General features: G+C 42.6%; 1 protein-coding gene across 1 annotated transcript in view; it reads left to right on the top strand.

Annotated features, from left to right (window-relative positions):
• Positions 1–21,225, top strand: part of GRB2 (growth factor receptor bound protein 2) — a 94,248-nt gene that overhangs the window by 44,482 nt on the left and 28,541 nt on the right. The window lies entirely within an intron of this gene.

Here is a 21,225-nt window from a genome sequence, read left to right as displayed (position 1 = left end):
CCTTTTCAAGTCAAACCAGTCACTCATACCACCATTATAAAGGCAGCATCTACCAGAATGGCCTGTCCCTGCTCTCCCCTCCTAGTTTCACTGTGCTTTGCTTCTATTAAAAATGCAGAACTAAGCCTGACCTGTGGTGGCGCAGTGGATAAAGCATTGACCTGGAATGCTGAGGTTGCTGGTTCAAAACCCTGGGCTTGCCTGGATAAGGCACATATGGGAGTGGAAACTTCCTGCTCCTCCCCCCCTTCTCTCTCTCTCTCTCTCTCTCTCTCTCTCTCAATCTCTCTCTCTCCTTTAAAATGAATTAAAAAAAAATAATTTAAAAATGCAGAACTAGCCCAGGCCAGTTGGCTCAGTGGTAGGAGTATCAGCCCAGTGTGTGGAAGTCCCGGGTTCGATTCCCAGCCAAGGCACACAGGAGAAGTGCCCATCTGCTCCTCTACCCCCTCCCCCACTTTTCTCCCTCTCTATCTCTCTTTTCTCCCCTCTTGCAGCCAAGGCTTGATGGAGCGAGTTGGCCCTGGGTGCTGAGGATGGCTCCATGGCCTCCGCTTCAGGTGCTTTAAAAAAATGGCTCAGGTTGCAATGGTGTAAGGGTCCCAGGTGGGCAAAGCATTGCCCCCAGTGGGATTGCCGGGTGGATCCTGGTTGGGGCACATGCGGGAGTCTGTCTCAACCCCCCCAAATAATGCAGAACTGACTTATTCTTAGTAAAAGAACAGCATAGTTTTTTTTTGTACCATTACTTAGAGTAGAATTCATTAAAGGAAGATTTAAAATTTCTTTGAAACAAGGTTCTGTCCAGGAAGATTTAAATGCTGCTTCTTTTTTTTTTTTTTTCTTTTACAGAGACACAGAGAGAGTCAGAGAGAGGGATAGATAGGGACAGACAGACAGGAATGGAGAGAGATGAGAAGCATCGATCATCAGTTTTTCATTGCGACACCTTAGTTGTTCATTGATTGCTTTCTCATATGTGCCTTGACCGTGGGCCTTCAGCAGACTGAGTAACCCCTTTCTCAAGCCAGCGACCTTGGGTCCAAGCTGGTGAGCTTTGCTCAAACCAAATGAGCCTGCGCTCAAGCTGGCGACCTTGGGGTCTCAAACCTGGGTCCTTCCCCATCCCACGCTCTATCCACTGTGCCACTGCCTGGTCAGGCTTAAATGCTTCTAATATAGAGGTTTTTGGGTTTTGTTTTGAGACAGCTAACAGTAGGAGATACAGTGTAAGATAAGGCACTAGCTTCTGTCTCCTCCGTGCATTGGAATCACACCTGCCAGTTTATGAAGCTCTCATGTGCTCAGTACCAGAAGTGCCATGGAATGTCCTAAAAATAAAGATAGCCAGCAGCAGAGGAGAGGCTTACAAAATTAGTTTGATCTTTCTTTTTCTTCATGGTCTGCCATCAGAAGTTTGGGTATTAGGCTCAATACTGACAAAAATAATTTTTAAGTTTTCATACTGCCCTCCCTGCCTTCCAGAAAATGAGAGCAGTTATTTCCTTTCAAGATGACTTGAGTAAATAAGTACCTGGTAGATTTATTTTGTATATGGAGCTCAAAAAACTAACTTTTCTGGTTGGCTAGACTTTTCTGTCTGGGTAGAATGGAAAGAGTAGATTGGATACCAAATACATGTATGTGTGGCAGTTTAAAGTAATCCTTTATTCTGAACTCATTGTCTGTATTATTCTTAATTTGATATAACTATTCTCTCAGCTTCAGAAAGTACAAAGCCCAAATAGAAACATAACTAGATAACTGATTCTATGAAGTATTGGTCAAAAACAGTTTGGGCAACACTCTGGGAGGTCTGTTAAGGATAGTGTCAGATAACGTGGTGAAAAGTATACATAATGGTTATAAGCATGGGCTCTGGAATTGGTCATACCTGGGCTCCAGTCCTACATCTTCCATTTATAAACTGTATTTCCTTGGTCAAGTTATCTGACCTCTTTGAATGGACCTTAGATTCCTCATCTGTAAAATGAAATTATACCTACCAACCTTATGGATTTGGAAGGATGAAATGGCCCAGTATGTCTTGAATTGTGGTACATGATAAATGATTAACAAATGTAAGATGTATTCTTTCAGTTATTTATTTTTATTTTTACTTTTATTTTTGTGACACAGAGAGAGTCAGAGAGAGAGGGACAGATAGGGACAGACTGACAGGAAGGGAGAGAGATGAGAAGCATCAATTCTTTGTTGCGGCACCTTAGTTCATTGATTGCTTTCTCGTATGTGCATTGACTGGGAGACTACAGCAGACTAAGTGACCCCTTGCTCAAGCCAGCGACTTTGGGCTGGTGAGCCTTGCTCAAACCAGATGAGCCCACGCTCAAGCTGGCGACCTCGGGGTCTCGAACCTGGGCCCTCCGTGTCCCAGTCTGACACTCTATCCACTGTGCCACTGCCTGATCAGGCTTTCAGTTATTTATTAAAGAAGAAATTAACTCATTCCTCAAACTGGTGTTGAGTGTCTGCTCTGTGGTATGTGAAAAAACCAGACACTTTACACTGTGAAGGATATTGAAGGATGCACCTTATGGTAATGCAGTTAGGTTCAGTTCATCAGTAGAGGTGTGTGCAAGGTACAAACCTAGAAAAGGCAGTAGTGGTGATAGATTTCACACGTGATGGATCATTCAGCCAGATTTTGAAGAGTGAAATAAGACTGGGTGGACAAATATGAAGGGCAGGGCATTCCAAGCAGAGAGAGCAGAGGCATGAACAAAATGGAAGGTGAAGGGGAGCTACAGATGGTTTTTCCTTTGCCAGAATGTGGTCTTTGGACCCTGGCCGGTTGGCTCAGCGGTAGAGCGTCGGCCTGGCGTGCGGGGGACCCGGGTTTGATTCCCGGCCAGGGCACATAGGAGAAGCACCCATTTGCTTCTTCACCCCCACCTCCTCCTTCCTCTCTGTCCTCTCTTCTTCTCCTGCAGCTGAGGCTCCATTGGAGCAAAGATGGCCCGGGCGCTGGGGATGGCTCCTTGGCCTCTGCCCCGGGCGCTAGAGTGGCTCTGGTTGCGGCAGAGCGATGCCCCGGAGGGGCAGAGCATCACCCTCTGGTGGGCAGAGCTTCGCCCCTGGTGGGCGTGCCGGGTGGATCCCAGTCGGGCGCATGCGGGAGTCTGTCTGACTGTCTCTCCCCGTTTCCAGCTTCAGAAAAATACCAAAAAAAAAAAAAAAGAATGTGGTCTTTGTGCAGAAACGGCAGGGGCAGTTGGAGAGGTGGACAGAAACTGTCATTAGAGTCCATATGCTGGGGTAAGTATTGGGCTTCATTCTTTAAGGGTAGGAAGTAATTGAAGGGTGTCAATCATGGAAATAACAGCAGAGTTGTATTTTAGGAAAGAAATTTTTGCAGTAAGTGACAAGGTAGGGAGGTCAGTCAGGATATGGCACTGGTAGAGACAGTCTAATTGAAGAAGAACATGTATCTGTATGATGGAAGGAACTAAACTTGAGAAAGGGTAAGGAAGTTTGGTTAAGGCAGCTTGGTGGCTATGAGTACTGTTAAATGGGAAAAGTAATATGGAAAATAGATGTTTTTGGAACATCACGAGTTCTATTTGGTTATGGTTAAGACTGAGGGGCTTGGGAGACATGCAGAAAAAGAGATAATATCAGGCAGTTGAATGATACAGATTTGCGTATATCCAAGTATAGTCAGTAATGGAAGTTTGTGTAGAGGGGAATTTTTTTCTGAAGTGAAACTGTAGGTTAGAAAGATACAAACAAGAACCTGGAGGAATGTCAAAATATTTGAAGAGGAACCAGCAGTGAGCCAGGGCCGTGGAAGTATTCCTGCTGTTCCTGAAAATGAAAAGGGCCATTGTAAAACTTTGCCAGGAAGATCTTAGGTTGACATTTTGGTACACAGTCATTATTTTGACTTTCTGGTATACAAACACATCAGGTCAGCTGTGTCTTTGAGTTCTTTAGCTCAGTGATTTTCAACCTTTTTTGAGCCGTGGCACATTTTTTACATTTACAAAATCCTGGAGCACACCACCTACCAAAATGACACTCTAACACAGTACATATTATACATATAGTTAATAATATAGTTTCTAAATGTATTTATACTCACACCTGACAATGTCTCACAGCACACTGGTTGAAAAACACTGCTGATGTGCTCTTAGGACAAACCTAACAAAAATTCTGAGTTAGGATTTCATAAGAATGAAACTTAGTAAAGCATTTTGCAAGTACTGTATAACATTCATTGCCTTAATTGTGCTTTCGGATTCCTGAAAAAATGATCAAACAGTATATCTGTTATTGTCCTCTATACAAGTCACATAATTTTCAAAAGTGGAATAGGTATTCCAGAGAGAAAGCTTAGAAGTAGAAGGTGAGTGGAAATGATAGTAGCTTACTTCCTTCCTGCAGCTGATTTTACAGGTCAAAAAATGGAAGACCTGGCAGTTACTTATTAGTGGATAGGTCTTGGAGCATATGTCAACCAAAGAAGATAATTTAGGTGTTCAAAAACTTTGAGAAAGGCCTGACCAGGCAGTGGCATAGTGAATAAAGTGTTGGACTGGGACAAGGAGGATCCAGGTTCGAAACCCTTGGGTCCCCCAACTTGAGCCTGGGCTCATCCGGCTTGAGTGAGGGTTTACTAGCTTGAGCCGTGGGGTTGCTGGCTTGAGCATGGGATCATAGACATGATCCCAGGTCACTGTCTTGAGCAAGGGGTCACTCGCTCTTCTGTAGCCCCCCCTCCACCATCAAGGCACATATGAGAAAGCAATCAATGAACAACTAAGGTGCTGCAATGAAGAATTGATGCTTCTCATTTTTCTTCCTTCCTGTCTGTCCCTATCTGTTCCTCTCTCTGTCCCTGTCACACACATAAAAAAATAAAAAACTTTGAGAAAGGGCATGTAGATTCCTAATGTTAGAAACTAGATCTGTATGATGGAAAGTAATCTTCCCTTTTCTACCAAAACAGACACACATACTTTGTAATAGGTGTAGATTATGGTGACCAGAACAAACTCCATGGAGCCACCTGTATTTTCATTGCTGTTTTCTTCAGTTACCAAACTCAGATAGACAGTTCTAAATTGTCTATCCTCTCCAGAGGTCCCCAAACTTTTTACACAGGGGGCCAGTTCACTGTCCCTCAGACCGTTGGAGGGCTGCCACATACAGTGCTCCTCTCACTGACCACCAATGAAAGAGGTGCCCCTTCCGGGAGTGCGGCGGGGGGCCGGATGCACGGCCTCAGGGGGCCACATGCGGCCCACGGGCCGTAGTTTGGGGACTCCTGCTAGACTTTTGTTCTTCCCTCTTCTCTCCAAATGAGAAGGCCCTTAGCTTTTCATTGGAGTATTTTATTTGGCTGTCAGTATTTGTCACATTAGTAATTGGGTGATCTTGGCTAGAGGTAGAGAGCTGTTCTGCCCTTTTTAAGGTTAGCCCACACACTTGTACTCAGGTACCCACATAGGAGCAGAGGCACACTGCTGCATTTTGAATGCAAAAGCATGATACTGTGGGTGGGTGGGTGTAGCCCATGTACTTAACGGGGACTGAGGGGTAAACTTGACAACACATGTAATTTTTGTTTTTGTTTTTTTTTTCTTGTCCTATGTCCAGCAATTTAAATTACTAAGAACAGGGTTAAAGTGAAAATTATTCCATACCTGTATCTATTGGTAATAACACATTTAAAAATTATCTGCTGGTTCCCAAAAGCTTACTTTTTTAATGTATATAATACATAAATTGATATATTATGTATTTATGGTATCAAAATTTTATGGGGGGTTGATTTTTTGAAAGGCTGGGAAATGCCAGGTTACCTTGTTTAAATACCTGTAGTGAGTCCGTGTATCTGTCTGAGGATGTTTAGTGCACCTTCTTTTTTCCCGTCTCTAAAACTGGTCTAAGGGTGGTAAACTCTGTCACCAATCTGAAGTGCTTCAGGAATGATTGTGGGTACTTTTAGGATTATGGCAAAATATATGATGCTAAATAACACCAATAATGCATGTAATACTTTAAATATATATATTTATACAGTTCCCCTATATCAGGGAACTTTGATGTTGCCTTAAACTTGTGAAGATAAGCTGGAAAAAAAAATCAGATGTAGGAAGACAGGAGTCCTAAAATATTTACCATATTATAATTTACAATATTAATTTAATCTCTGTGAGTAGAGTTGCTCAGTTAATTTCAGACATTTAATGAGGATAATATATTTTGCTCATGAAAATCATGTTTGTTTGTTTGTTTTTATTCATTTTAGAAAGGGGGGGTGGAGAGAGAGAGAGGAGGGGGAGGAGCAGGAAGCATCAACTCCCATATGTGCCTTGATCAGGCAAGCCCAGGGTTTCGAACCGGCGACCTCAGCATTTCCAGGTCGACGCTTTATCCACTGCGCCACCACAGGTCAGGCCGAAAATCATGTTTTCAGCAATGTTAAAGTCTCAGTTGGGAAGGGTTTTTGGGTTTTTTGTTTTGTTTCCTAATTTGGTGGGTAGTTTATTGTCCTGCATACCTGCCCCAGCACCTCCCCCATGATTTTTAGGATGGTTCCTCAAACTGTTTGGAGTGTTTCCCTTAGACCTTTATTCAAGATTTTAATATGTACAGTCTCATGCTATGTAATAACATTTTGATCAAGGGTGAACCACATCTATGATGGTAGTGTATCACGTAGCTTAGGTGTGCAGTTGGCCACACCATCTGGGCTGTGTACATGCACCCACACAGCAGTCATTTAATGACAAATTTCTCGGAATGTATCGTCATTCAGCAGCACACGACTAGATATATGAGAGGAGGAGTATGATAGTGTTTCCTGATAAATTAATTAGTTGGTAAAGAAGTGATAGAATTTATAATGACATTTTAAAACATCAAGTGTCTGGGCCCATTTTTCTTAGGGTATCTCTTTCCCTTCCCACAGCGTAATAGACTATCTTCACCTCTTTTTCTATCCTTAAGCTGCCCAAAGGAAAATACCTATTTGTATCTTTGCCACTCTGTAGTTTTGTTTTGGGGTTTCATCCCTTTTCCAGAAAGCACATTAGCAAAATGTTTCCAGAACAAGAAAGACCCAAATGTGAATCGAATTTAAGTTTCACTTTTTATTAACTGTGGTAAAGGCATTCAGTCTCTTTGAACCCTAGTTTTTCTTCTGTAAAATAAAAATGCCCTCTCTGGAAGGGTTGTCTTTAATGCACATATATAAAGGTCATATAACAGGTACACGATACAGTGTACCCTTTTTCAGTTCTAACTTTAAATAGAAGAAACTAGAATTATAGGCCCCATCCTGCACTCTTCTTTTATTAGGGATTTGTATAAGGCTCAGACAAGCCAAGGGACTGGAGCAAGGTTAGGGGAGGGGCATTGTGGATGTCACTGGATCTCAGTGTCCTTTTCACTCTCTTACACCTTCCTTTGTGTCACATCATTTCTCACTCTGCAGACACCCGTGGTAGTGGTGGTCTTGTGCTGTTTGTCCTGTGTGAACTGAGTGTAACCTAAGTGGCATGAGCAGCAGTTACATTTGTGTAGACTCTTTTTATTTATTTATTTTTTTGGTTATTTGTTTATTTATTTACAGAGACAGAGAGTGAGTCAGAGAGAGGGATAGACAGGAATGGAGAGAGATGAGAAGCATCAATCATTAGTTTTTCATTGCGCGTTCAACACCTTAGTTGTTCATTGATTGCTTTCTTATATGTGCCATGACCATGGGCCTTCAGCAGAAGTAACTCCTTGCTGGAGCCAGCAACCTTGGGTTCAAGCTGGTGGGCTTTTGCTCAAACCATATGAGCCCGCGCTCAAGCTGGCAACTTCAGGGTCTCAAACCTGGGTCCTTCCGCATTCCAGTCCGATGCTCTATCCACTGCGCCACCGCCTGGTCAGGCACATTTGTGTAGACTCTTAAGGATAGTTCTGTGGATGCCTTCTAAAATAGGATAATTACCTTGCCCATTTTTTTTACTTCTTTACTAGGCTTTATAATAGAAAAATGGGTTGGAAAATCTTCTAAAATTCCATCTGGTCCTTTGATGTGTAAAGGGATTACAGTTACCAGGAATTGTTCCAAACACATATAATACTGGTCCCTGTTGTCCAGAATTGTCTTTCTAAGGTGTGTGTCGGGGGGCACATGTGAGTACTCATGCACATGCACACATACACAGAGGTGGCTGCCCTCTGTTGAAACCATATTTTGAGATGAAGCTATTTAAGCATTTGCTTATTATGAGTAAAAAGAAAACCAGGCATAAAAATTAATTATGTAATAATCACATTTACATTTTATTTTTTTTCTTTTGCAAGAGAGAGATATACAGAGACAGGAAAGGAGAGAGATGAGAAGCATCAATTCATAGTTGCAGCACCTCAGTAATTCATAGATTGTTTTTTCGTGTGTACCTTGACCATGGGGCTCCAGCCGAGCCAGTGACTCCTTGCTCAAGCCAGGACCATGGCGTCATGTCTAAAAACAGATAATCCTGCACTCAAACCGGGATGATCCCACACTCAAGCCAGAGATCTCAGGGTTTTGAACCTGGGTTCTCAGAATCCCAGGTCAATGTTTTATCCCCTATGCCACCACTTGGTCAGGCCATTTTATTATTTCTTTTAAAAGAGAAAGAATTAGAATGTTTTTTGTATCATACTGTCTCTCCAAAAAGGTTTTTCTTGGCAAGACAAGTCAAACTGTCAAACACTTAATGAAAGCCCTCAAGAATGCCGAGATTAGATGAGGCTCCTGCCCTCAAGTAGCTTAATCTAGTAAAGGAGACAAATAATTACTATGTATTGAGACAAGGATGATGATAGAACTGTGCTAATAATACAAAGTTCAGTAGTAGCGGAGAAGAGTGGTCATTAAGTTAGGTCTTGAATTTGCCATCTTAGGCAGAAGAAACAAATATACCAAGTCTGAAAATCACAAAACATCTTGGCAGTTGGGAAGCTACTTGCAGTAGCTTTAGTATTGTTGGAACTTGTAGTGATTAATAGGAAGGTTAGACTAGAGAGTTGAGCGAGAGCCAGATAATGGAAAACATTGTGCCCAGTGCTCTGCAGTTCACACTGGTCAGAGAATACTGTGGACTTGGTGGTGTTTGCTCTGTTAGTCAAAGATGTGCTCTCTAAAATCTTTTCCATTCTTTTATTTAAGTTAGTTATTAGACTGACTGCACACAGATAAACATAGAAGAAGAAAAATAGCTTTTGTAAGTAAATATTTAAATAAGAAATGTGTGTGATAGGCTTGTTAAAATTAATTGATTCCAAATTGCATAATACTTTAATATTTTCATTAAAGTTTTAAAGACTAATGCATTTTACTAAGTATCTCTACATTATGAGTGGATTTTGTTGTTTTTTATTTATTTATTTTGTGACAGAGACTGAAAGAGGGACAGACAGGAAGGGAGAGAAATGAGAAGCATCAATTCTTTGTTGCGGCACCTTAGTTGTTCATTGATTGCTTTCTCATATGTGTCTTGACCAGGGGACTACAGCAGCCCTTTGTCGAGCCAGCGACCTTGGGCTCAAGCTGGTGAGCCTTGCTCAAACCAGATGAGCCCTCACTCAAGCTGGTGATCCTTGAGGTCTCGAACCTGGGTCCTCCGCATCCCAGACTGACGCTCTATCCACTGCGCCACCGCCTGGTCAGGCAATTTTGTTGTTTTTTAATCCCAGTTTAAGTTGCATTATAGCCTCTACATTATACTTGTCTGGACAGTTGAGTGTTTATTATAAAATACAAAGAACAGTGAACAGGGTTTGTCATTTCAAAGGGAGTAACAATATGAGAGAATTTGTTGTTGACAGAACTTGCAGTGAGGATAATAGACAATACCACTTCTGCTAAATTGTCTCAAAAAAGCTTGTGGCATTGGAAATGGTATTCAGCTACTCTTCTTAAGGTTCCTGTAGCTGGACCCTATTCACTTTAAAGCAGAGTCTCAACTGTCAAGTCTCACCCATTTCCAATGGAGTTCCTACTCTGCTTTTGTGTTGCCTCAGTTTTAAATAAGAGCACACAACCAAGGAATACCAGATATTAGAGAAATAGGAAACGATTGATGGATATTAAGCAGAATTACTGTCTAGCTTGAAAAACAAAGAAAAACCCATAAACTTTGTTTTTTAGAACAGTTTTAAACTTATAGAAAGGTTATACAAAGAGTTTGAGTATACCACACACCAAAGTTCTGCTATTATAAATGTTATGTTAGTATGTCTTTTTTTAAGCAAGCAAGAAAGGCAATGACAAATAGAGGTAAGGTGCATCAACTCATAGTCGCATCACTTTATTTTATTTATTTATTTATTTTTTACAGAGACAGTGAGTCAGAGAGAGGGATAGACAGGGACAGACAGACAGGAACGGAGAGAGATGAGAAGCATCAATCATTAGTTTTTCATTGCGCATTGCAACACCTTAGTTGTTCATTGATTGCTTTCTCATATGTGCCTTGACCGCGGGCCTTCAGCAGACCAAGTAACTCCTTGCTGGAGCCAGCGACCTTGGGTTCAAGCTGGTGGGCTTTTATTCAAACCAGATGAGCCTGCACTTAAGCTGGTGACCTCGGGGTCTCGAACCTGGGTCCTCTGCATCCCAGTCTGACGCTCTATCCACTGTGCCACCACCTGGTCAGGCTACATCACTTTATTTTTAAGCCAATGATTTTATTTATTTATTTATTTATTTATTTATTTATTTATTTATTTTTACAGAGACAGAGAGTGAATCAGAGAGGGATAGACAGGGACAGACAGACAGGAACAGAGAGATGAGAAGCATCAATCATTAGTTTTTTGTTGCGCATTGCAACACCTTAGTTGTTTATTGATTGCTTTCTCATATGTGCCTTGACCGTGGGACTTCAGCAGACCAAGTAACCCCTTGCTCAAGCCAGCAACCTTGGGTTCAAGCTGTTGAGCTTTTGCTCAAACCAGATGAGCCCATGCTCAAGCTGGCGACCTTGGGGTCTCGAACCTGGGTCCTTGGCATCCCAGTCTGACTCTCTAGCCACTGCTTCACCGCTTGGTCAGGCTCATTGTTGCATCACTTTAGCTGTTTGTTCATTGATTGCTTCTCATATGTGCCTTGAAAGGGATCAGGAGGGAGGCTTGAGAAGCAATCAGTTAATACAGTGAGAGGTCAAATAATTAATAGTTAATGTTTCAGAAAGAGAAGGGTACAAATGAAAGAAAAGACACTATCAAATTTTTTAAAAGAAAGAAGATAAGTTCTCATAGCTGATGATGTTAAGGGCCCATCAGATACCCAGCATAATGAATAAAACAGATCCACATTCACATACCTTATTGTTAAGTTTCAAAATGACAAGAAGAAAAGGTTCTAAAACTATCTAGAAAAAAAGAAACAAGTCTCTGTAAAGGAATGGTAATGAGATTGCAAATAAACTTCGTGAACAACTCGAAATACCAGAAAAAAAGTCTTTCAAATTCTGAGGGAAAATGCTGATCATCTCAGAATTGTTGAATCCTGCCCAGCCTTTGGTGGCACAGTGGATAGCACGTCAACCTGGAATGCTGAGGTCACCGATTCAAAACCTTGAGCTTGCCCAATCAAGGCACATATCACAAGCAATCAGTCAGTGAACAATTAAAGTGAAGCAACTATAAGTTGATACTTCTTGCTTCCTGTCCCTTTCTCTCTTCTTTGTAAAATCGATAAATACAAATCTTAAAAAAAATGAGCCTGACCAGGCGGTGGCACAGTGGACAGAGTGTCGGACTGGGATGCGGAAGGACCCAGGTTCAAGACCCCGGGGTTGCCAGCTTGAGCGCGGGCTCATCTGGCTTGAGCAAAAAGCTCACTAGCATGGACCCAGGGTCACTGGCTTGAGCTGGAGGTTATTCAGTCTGCTGACGGCCCGTGGTCATGGCACATATGAGAAAGCAATCAATGAACAAAACTACGGTGTCGCAACGAAAAACTGATGATTGATGCTTCTTATCTTTCTCTGTTCCTGTCTGTCTGTCCCTATCTATCCCTCTATCTGACTCTCTCTCTCTGTCCCTGTAAAAAAAAAAAAAAAAAAAAATGAATTGTTGGATTCTTTACCCAAACTAGCATATAGTCATAAGCATAGGATCAAGGCATTTCCAGACATAACAGGACTCAAAATGCTTGTTTCTAAGCATCCTTTCTTGGGAAAGTTCAGTGAAAGCCAAGAAAAGAAGAAGACATTAAAGTCTAGGAATCAGTACTTTTTTTTTCTTTTACAAGAGACAGACAAGAAGGGAGAGAGATGAGAAGCATCAACTCATAGTTGTGGCACTTTATCAGTTGCTTCTTATACATACCTTGACCAGGGGGCTCCACTCGAGCCAGTGACCATGGGGTCATGTCTATGACCTCACACTGAAGCAAGTGACCCCGCACTCATGCTGGTGAGCCTGCGCTTAAGCCAGGTGAGCCTATGCTAATTGCTGGTTCAATCTGCACTCAAATTGGTTACCTCAGGGTTTCGAACCTGGGTTCTCAGCGTCTGGGTTGATGCTCTATCCACTGTACCACACTACCTACTGTGAGGAATCGGTACATATAACTGAAGAAAAGTATTAGAGGAAAATCCCAGAATGATAGACCTATTGAAGAGAGAAATGAGTATTCTAGATATTTAATACCATCCTTGAAAGATTGTAACAACTTAAATATGTAATAAAGCCAGAAAAATTTGTCTTAAGATCATTAGAACTCTAGGAAAAGCAGAAAGCCATCCAATAAAATAACTATGATTTTTTAAAAATTTTATTCATTTGGGGGGAAGAGCAGGAAGCATTAACTCCCATATGTGCCTTGACCAGGCAAGCCCAGGATTTCAAACTGGCAATCTCAGCGTTTTAGGTTGAGGCTTTATCTACTGTGCCACCGCAGGTCAAACGAAACTGATTTTTTTTTAACCAGCTTAACTTTTTCTCCCACAGCTTTAAACTGTCTTTGATGATGAATATTCAACTGTAGAAAACAGGGGAATTTGGGTTCTGACCAGTTCAAATTTGATAGATAGCTTAATCATTATAAATCTATTATGCATAACTTCATGACATTAGTATTATTTTACCACATGAACAAGAATAATAACAATCCAGTGATACCATTCTGTGGCTGCAGACAATTATACTTTAGGTCGGGGGTCTCCAAACTTTTTACACAGGGGGCCAGTTCACTGTCCCTCAGACCGTTGGAGGGCCGGACTGTAAAAAAAACTATGAACAAATCCCTATGCACACTGCACATATCTTATTTTAAAGTAAAAAAAACAAAACAGGAACAAATCCAATATTTAAAATAAAGAACAAGTAAATTTAAATCAACAAACTGACCAGTATTTCAATGAGAACTATGCTCCTCTCACTGACCACCAATGAAAGAGGTGCCCCTTCCAGAAGTGCGGCGGGGGCTGGATAAATGGCCTCAGGGGGCCGTAGTTTGGGGACCCCTGCTTTAGGTGATCATAATAATGTCTGATTATTTTTGTGATTTAGGAAACTGTATACTTGTTATTGTGAGCAAGAACCCCATATGCCCCCCGCCCCCGCATTTCCAGGGAAGCACAGAGGTTGTTGCTCTGTTAGGTTTTGGACGCACCCAGAATTCCCCCCCCCCTGTATTTTTCTGAAGCCGGAAACGGGGAGAGATAGTCAGACAGACTCCCGCATGCGCCCGACCGGGATCCACCCGGCATGCCCACCAGGGGGCGACGCTCTGCTCCTCCAGGGCAGAGGCCACTCTAGCGCCTGGGGCAGAGGCCAAGGAGCCATCCCCAGTGCCCGGGCTATCTTTGCTCCAATGGAGCCTGGGAGGGGAAGAGAGAGACCAGGAGGAAGGAGAGGGGGGGAGGGGTGGAGAAGCAGATGGGTGCCTCTCCTGTGTGCCCTGGCCGGGAATCGAACCCGGGACTTCTGCACGCCAGGCTGACGCTCTACCACTGAGCCAACCAGCCAGGGCCTGTGTAGCTATTTTTAATGAAAATGGGATCACTCTTCATAACCGAGGGATTGTCCTTTTTATACTTTAAAAAAATGTTTATTCATTTTAGAAAGAGGGGAGAAAGAAAGGGGTGGGAGCAGGAAGCTTCTTATATGTGCCTTGACCAGGCAAACCAAGTGTTTTAAACCTTTGACCTCAGCACTCCAGGTTGACACTTTATCCACTGTGTCACCACAGGCCACACCCACCTACAAGCTTCTTTTGGGGTTCTTTCTTCTCCTTGGACTATTTCTCCTCACATTCATGTCCTCCATCCCTAAGCCTACCTAAGATCTATTCCCACCTAGGGCTTCAGTTGAAATTTTACCTCCCAGGTGAGCTTTCCTTGACACTCAGCTCTGCATAATTAGTTTAGGTCTCCCCAAGTTGTGCTCTCCTACAAAGCACCTTCAACTTTTCATCATAGAACTTATTATACTTGAGGTTGTACTTACCTTGCCTCCCTACTGTCAACTTTCTGCAAGTAAGGATCGTTTCTTTATTGTATACACAGGACCGAGCACAGTCCCTGACTCAAAATAGTCATTCACTGTATATTTATCTGCTCCCTGGTTTTTTTGTGTGTGTGTTCTTTTTGTTTGTTTGTTTTGTATTTTTCTGAAGTAAGAAGTGGGTAAGCACTCAGACAGACTTCCGCATGCGTCTAACTGGGATCCACCTGGCATGCCCACCAGGAGGTGATGCTCTGCCCATCTGGGGCGTTGATCCGTTGCGGCCGGAGCCATTCTAGCGCCTGAGGCAGAGGCCATAGAGCCATCCTCAGTGCCTGGGTCAACTTTGCTCCAATGGAGGAGCCTTCGCCGCAGGAGGGGAAGAGAGAGATAGAGAAGAAGGAGAGGGGGAAGGGTGGAAAAGCAGATGGGTGCTTCTCCTGTGTGCCCCTGGGAATTGAACCCGGGACTTCCACACACTGGGCCGACACTCTACTGCTGAGCCAACCAGCCAGGGCCTGGGTTTTTTTTTGTTTTGTTTTTTTAATTAAGTGAGAGGCAGGAAGGCAAAGAGACAGACTGCCACATGCGCCCTGACCAGGACCCACCCCTGCAAGCTCGTACCTGGCAATGCTCTGCCCATCTGGGGCTATTGCTTCATTGCTCAGCAACCCAGCTATTTTAGCATCTGAGGCAAGGCCATGGAGCCCTCCTCAGTGTCTGGGGCCAACTCCCTCAAACTATGGCTGCTGGAGGGAAAGAGGAAGAGAGAGAGAGAGAGAGAGAGAGAGAGAGAGAGAGAGAGATGGGGAAAGGGGAGGGATGGTGAAGCAGATAGGCGCTTCTCCTGTTTGCCCTAACTGTGAATCGAATCCAGGACTTCCACATTCCAGGCCAACACTCTCCCACTGAGCCAACCAGTCAGGGCCAGCTCCCTGAGTCCTAAGAATGGCATTATTAGGTTAATAGGTATGAAGACTCAGATCTTTAATATATATGACCAAATTCCTTTTTATGAAACCATATGTCTTTTTATACTTCCACAAGTATCACTCAGTATTAGCTTGTTTTCATCTTTGCCAATAGACTTGTCCAAAGAGAGGAGGAAGGAGGAGTCTGTCACATGTCTGAGTAATAGACACAGACAATAGGAATTAGGCTACTTGCTCTAGTTATTCTAGGCATGCCTGCATAAAACCCTATCCTTGAAGATTCTAGGCTGTAAGACCTCAGTTTTCCTAGCGGCACTCGAGTAGAATGGAGGAGGCAGTGGGCAGGGTAGCTAATCTTACCTGTTAGGCATTTGTTTTCCTGTAGTGAAGTATCACCAGAGTGGTTACCTACAGGAAGTGACTGTCCACAGTGTCTGTAATTACCGTTTTTCATTTAAACATATGACAGCTCCTCACAGGAGGGCAATGTGTAGCCTGTCAGAGGATAGCAAGCAAAGTGTGATTAAACAACGATTTTCTCTTTATTGAACCCCAATTAAAATATAAATGGGAAGATGATTTGATTCACCATGCTCGTTAACATACTCTTTGCTCTACCTTTAGGTTCTTGCTCTATTCTTACACTGTTTGAAATTGCCCCTTTTCTAGTTCCCCCAGATATGACTTGAATTTTCTACATTGACCATGAAGTTAATTTGGAAACGTGGCTGTGCCTTCCATATTCAGCACATCATCAGCAGTTCCGCTTATCCCACTTTTTATGTATTTTTTTTTATTGCTTGCATACAAAGTTTCCTTAGTTCAGTGGTCAGCAAACTCATTAGTCAACAGAGCCAATTATCAACAGAACAATGATTGAAATTTCTTTTGAGAGCCAAATTTTTAAAACTTAAACTATATAGGTAGGTACATTCCTTATCAAGGTAGCGCCCGCACGTGGTATTTTGTGGAAGAGCCACACTCAAGGGGCCAAAAAGCCACACGTGGCTCGTGAGCCGCAGTTTGCCGACCACTGCCTTAGTTCATAAATATTCAATAGTTCTGACGGCAGAGACTGTGTCTTTCTTTTCTTTTCTTTTCTTTTTTTTTTAATTCCCATTGCAGCTTCTTGGCACAGTGCTTTCCATGTAGTAAATACTTAAACATTAACTATAATACAATTCAAAGAGAATTCTTCCTGTAAATCACTATGACAGTCTAGTATAACCAGGTTACAGATTTTGGATTTTCATACCTTCACCCCCTTTCTCAATTCCTCGAACTTAATAAGAGACAAAATTATTTGGCTGCTTGAGCATGGCGGACCTCGTAAAGCAAGGCTCCTTTATGGTTTTTCACCCATGTAGTTGCTAGAATTTGGATACTTCATGCAATGCTTTGCCCTATAACAGATGCCACTTTATATAATGAAATATCTCCTTAATGAGTTCCGAAAGATAGAACGGATTTGAGGGTAATTTCAATCAGGGTCCTGGTAAGAAACACACAACACACTTAAATTGGCTAATTTGAGGAGACTTGAATGATTTGAGGAGACTTTAATGAGACTATTTACAAGGTGTAGACAGGGTTTTTCTAGAAACCGTTGAGGATGGTGCAGTGCTCAGAGTTAGAAACCGGATTACCATCATTTTTCTATTAAAAAAAAATTTTTTTTTTACAGAGACAGAGAGAGAGTCAGAGAGAGGGATAGATAGGGACAGACAGATGGGAATGGAGAGAGATGAGAAGCATCAATCATCAGTTTTTCATTGCGACACCTAGCTGTTCATTGATTGCTTTCTCATATGTGCCTTGACTGAGGGCTACAGCAGACCGAGTAACCCCTTGCTTGAGCCAGATACCTTGGGTCCAAGCTGGTGAGCTTTGCTCAAACCAGATGAGCCCGCGCTCAAGCTGGCGACCTCGGGGTCTCGAACCTGGGTCCTCTGCATCCCAGTCCCACGCTCTATCCACTGTGCCACCGCCTGGTCAGGCCCGGATTACCATCTTCAGGCCTGAAGACTATAGTGGAGCAGAAGACCAGGGAGTGAAGGTACTGGAATGTGGAGGAGGTAAGGACTGGGTCAGCATGGCAGAGACCTTCAGTTGAGGGTCTAAGACACCTCCACAGAGGGAGCCTTCTGCAGGCCTCCTCATTGGTGGAGTCTACTGGGAGCCAGAGATAAGAGAGCCTTTCTTAGTAGTCCATCCAGATCCAGGACACAAGAAGAACAGTATATCAACTGGTTCTGAAGAGGCAGAGGTAAAATACCAACATAGGGGTACCATTCAGCTTTTAAAATTATGCTTTTTCTACTCATGGTGGCTTTTAAAAAAGGAAAATTATCCATCAGTTCTATGTAGCCATTTTTCTAAAGCTTTTCAGAAAATTAGTGGTCAAGAGGGGAGCTCACTGAACCACATCTAACCATCAATCCCTTTTGATTTAACCTCTCCAGAATATCTTGACTCAGTCTCCTTCTCTCAACTGAACAGCCCTGATGCATCCAAGCACTGTCATCTTTTACATGGGCAGCTACAGTAATGCCCTCCTGGTCTTTCTGCACTTCATTCTCACAGCATTGACTGTGGAGTGTTGGGGAAGGGGGCTAGGGAAGAAGAAAACTTGATTCAGTGCAGAACTGACCCTCTTTGGCTACACAGCTCTGCTCTGCTCCTCCATGGTCTACTCTGGTCCGCTTTGTGCTGTGCTGATCTGCCTTGATCCACTCTGCTCTGCTCCATTTGGTGCCAGTCTGCTCTGGCCTGTGCAGGTCTGTTCCTTCTGCTCCAGGGAGGTGGGTATTTCACCTCAACCCGGGAGACTCAGTCTCCATTCTTTGGTGGAAACGGAAAGTGTGCTCCTACAATGAAGTGTTTGAAAAATGATAGCAAACTTGAGTGTCACTCTTCAGTGACTTCTGATGATCATCCTTAGCATACCAGCTTGAATTTACCAACTTTCGTACTGCAGCTGTTTGCCTAGAATCACTATAGGAGATCCTTTGGGTCTTCCTTCAGTTCTCCTCTGACTGCATCCCCCCCCCTCCAAGCTAGATTTGGGCCCTCTGTTTTATGCTCCCTACCCCTGTACTTAGTCGAACACTAATTCATGCTTTCACTTTAGTATTGTAACTATCTGTTAAATTGCCTGCATTCACCTCCACACTGGGACTTCCCAATTAATCCCAGTCCCTCTTTGTCACATGATTACAAACTGTCCTGATTTGGAGCTAGATTAACTGATTCAAAAGTGAAAAATGCAGTCGACACTAGCTTTTTAAAATCAGAATGGTAGACTTTTCAGTGAAAGGACCCCTGGCCTTGAGTTTTTCAGTTATAGCTCCTTATGTAGCTGCCAGTGATTCGCTAGCTCAGTGACTAGTGGTGCTTAGTTGTTCTTTTTTTCATTTACATTCTCAGAGGTGGCTCTTGGGTCACAGAAAACTGTAAATCAGTATACCCTTTAGTTCACATTTTAAATCAATAAAGACAAGTGAAATTTAATAAACTCTGTTGTCATTAATTGGGGGTGAGGGCTGTTGGGAGCTCCTGTTTTGTCCTACTATGCCGAAGCAGTAGGACAGGAGTAGATCAGTAGGGCCTGATGAATGTGAGTTTGCCCATCATCAGAAAACAGGTAACTGCTGCTCCCCTGGGAGTCTTTTTTTTTTGGGGGGGGGGTATTTTTGAGGAGAGGGTTGTGGAATTTGACTTAAGATTGAAAGCCTTCTGTTACTAAACAGGATAATAAGGATAGTAGCTAAATATATATTATTAAAGTAAATAATCAGCTAAGTTTGAGATTTTTATGGCTATTTCCAACTTCAGGAAGACTTAACCAGTCTTTTTTTTTTTTAATTGATTAGAGAGAGAGAGAGAGAGAGATGGATTTGTTGTTGCACTTACTTGTACATTTGTTGGCTGATTCTTGTATGTGTCCTGACCAGAGATTAGACCTGTGTAAGGTCAGTGGATGCCACTGTGGCCATGCACATGTAGGTTCTCATTGGATTCGGGAAAGGAACTGTGGAGCCAGAAAATGGTGGGCCATTCTGTTTATTAAAGTTTCCTAATGGCAGACTAGCAAACAGAGAGGGAAGACCGCTTCCTTTTCTTTCAGGGTTCCCAAGCCCCTCAACATTCCAGACTTACTGGACTCACAGGCCCCCACCAGCCTCAGCAGGGCTCTCAAGCCCCTCAGCACTCACCAACAAAATAGGCCTGGCGGATAATACCCCTTCTCAGGCAAATAGCAGATAGTCGCCCCTCCCCGTGGAGGCAGACAATCTGCAGTTTGCAATGTACTGCCCTGCACCAATACAAAATACAAGCAAGCAAACATAAACACACTTTACAAACTTGTTTGCCCAGCAACCTGCAACCTTGGTCTATTTGGATGAGGCTCTAGCCAAGGGAGCTACCAGGGCAGGGCTAACCAATCTTTTGGTTAATGGCCACCAGAGTGGCCAAGAAGACAATCCATCCCTCCATTTGCTAGATAGCGAGTTGGAAGTCTGCCATGTTATGTTCATTGCACTCACAGGCCTAGCAGAATTATAGCTTTGCAAACAAAGAATTATAACCTAGTTCACACTTCAGCCAGGAATTTTTCCTATATCCCCTAAATGTGAGTTAGCACTATCTCTTTGGTGTTTGAAACTCATATATTTTTTGTTGAATTAATAGTTGCCATCAAGCCCATAATTTCCTCTCTTGGGAAATTATATGTTGCAGCCAGCACTTTACTAGACTCTAGCCTCGTTGGGAGGCAGATCTATTTTGTTTTCAACTCACCTGGCTCAGGGCTTGTTGCATGGTACTCGCCTGGTACACACGATCATATGATTGCTGAATTTTTCAAGTGTACAGAATTTTCTTTTTTGAAACTCCCTGATGTCTGTCTCTCTGTGTCCTCGTGTGTCCCCCCCTTCCCCGCACCAAACCCTAGCAGATGAAATTCTGGTATTCTGAGAGCATTTCACTCTTCTGTTGAACAATCAACTACACCCAAGTAGTAATATGTCTTCCACAAGTTACAAAACACAAAAGACAGTTATTTTGAATGGAAACTCTTGGTACCCCTTTGGTAGAAAGAGTTTATTTTGGGGTTATAACCTGTGCATTGAGGTTTTACTGCCTCTGTGTTTATCTGGGTGGAGTAATGGCACGTAATGTGAACTACCTTCCTGTTTTGTTAAAATTTCATGAACAGCTTTCTTAATGACAGCTGAACCTGGAGAAATTGATGAGTATCCAGTTTGTTTTATTTATCAGAAAAGAGAAATATCCTGTAATTTGGTTAGTCTTAATTATTCATCTTCCTACAAGTATGAATCTATGAACATTATAATACGTCTTCCATTTTAAAAATGCATGAGTGATCCTGAACTCTGATCTTTTTTTATTATTATTTTTTTTATTTGGGGGTAGGGTGGAGTGGGAAGCATCAACTCATAGTAGTTGCCTTTACTGGGCAAACCCAGGCCTTCGACCTCAGCATTCTAAGCCTACACTTTATCTACTGCACCACCACAGGTCAGGCCTGAACTCTTAATCATTCCATATGCATGTGTGTCTATGTCTGTCTCATTTCTTTCCTCTCTCTACATCAACCTAACTGCATTCAATGGAAAATTTAAAAGGCACAGGTTTTTACACACTGTTTTTGTAAAAATTTTGTTGGAGGAGTTGTAGCTTCAAAATTAACACATTGCAAAAGTCAATCAGAAGTTGAACATGCAAACTGAACCAGGCATCTTTTTTTCAAGATTTTATATATTGCTTTTACAGAGAGAGGAGGAGGGTGGGGATGCAAGAAGTA

The sequence above is a fragment of the Saccopteryx bilineata genome, chromosome 6 (assembly GCF_036850765.1).
Source record: "Saccopteryx bilineata isolate mSacBil1 chromosome 6, mSacBil1_pri_phased_curated, whole genome shotgun sequence".
In the NCBI taxonomy this organism is placed as follows: Eukaryota; Metazoa; Chordata; class Mammalia; order Chiroptera; family Emballonuridae; genus Saccopteryx; species Saccopteryx bilineata.
The sequence above is the reverse complement of the archived record's forward strand: the minus strand, read 5'-3'. Positions and strand labels throughout refer to the sequence as shown.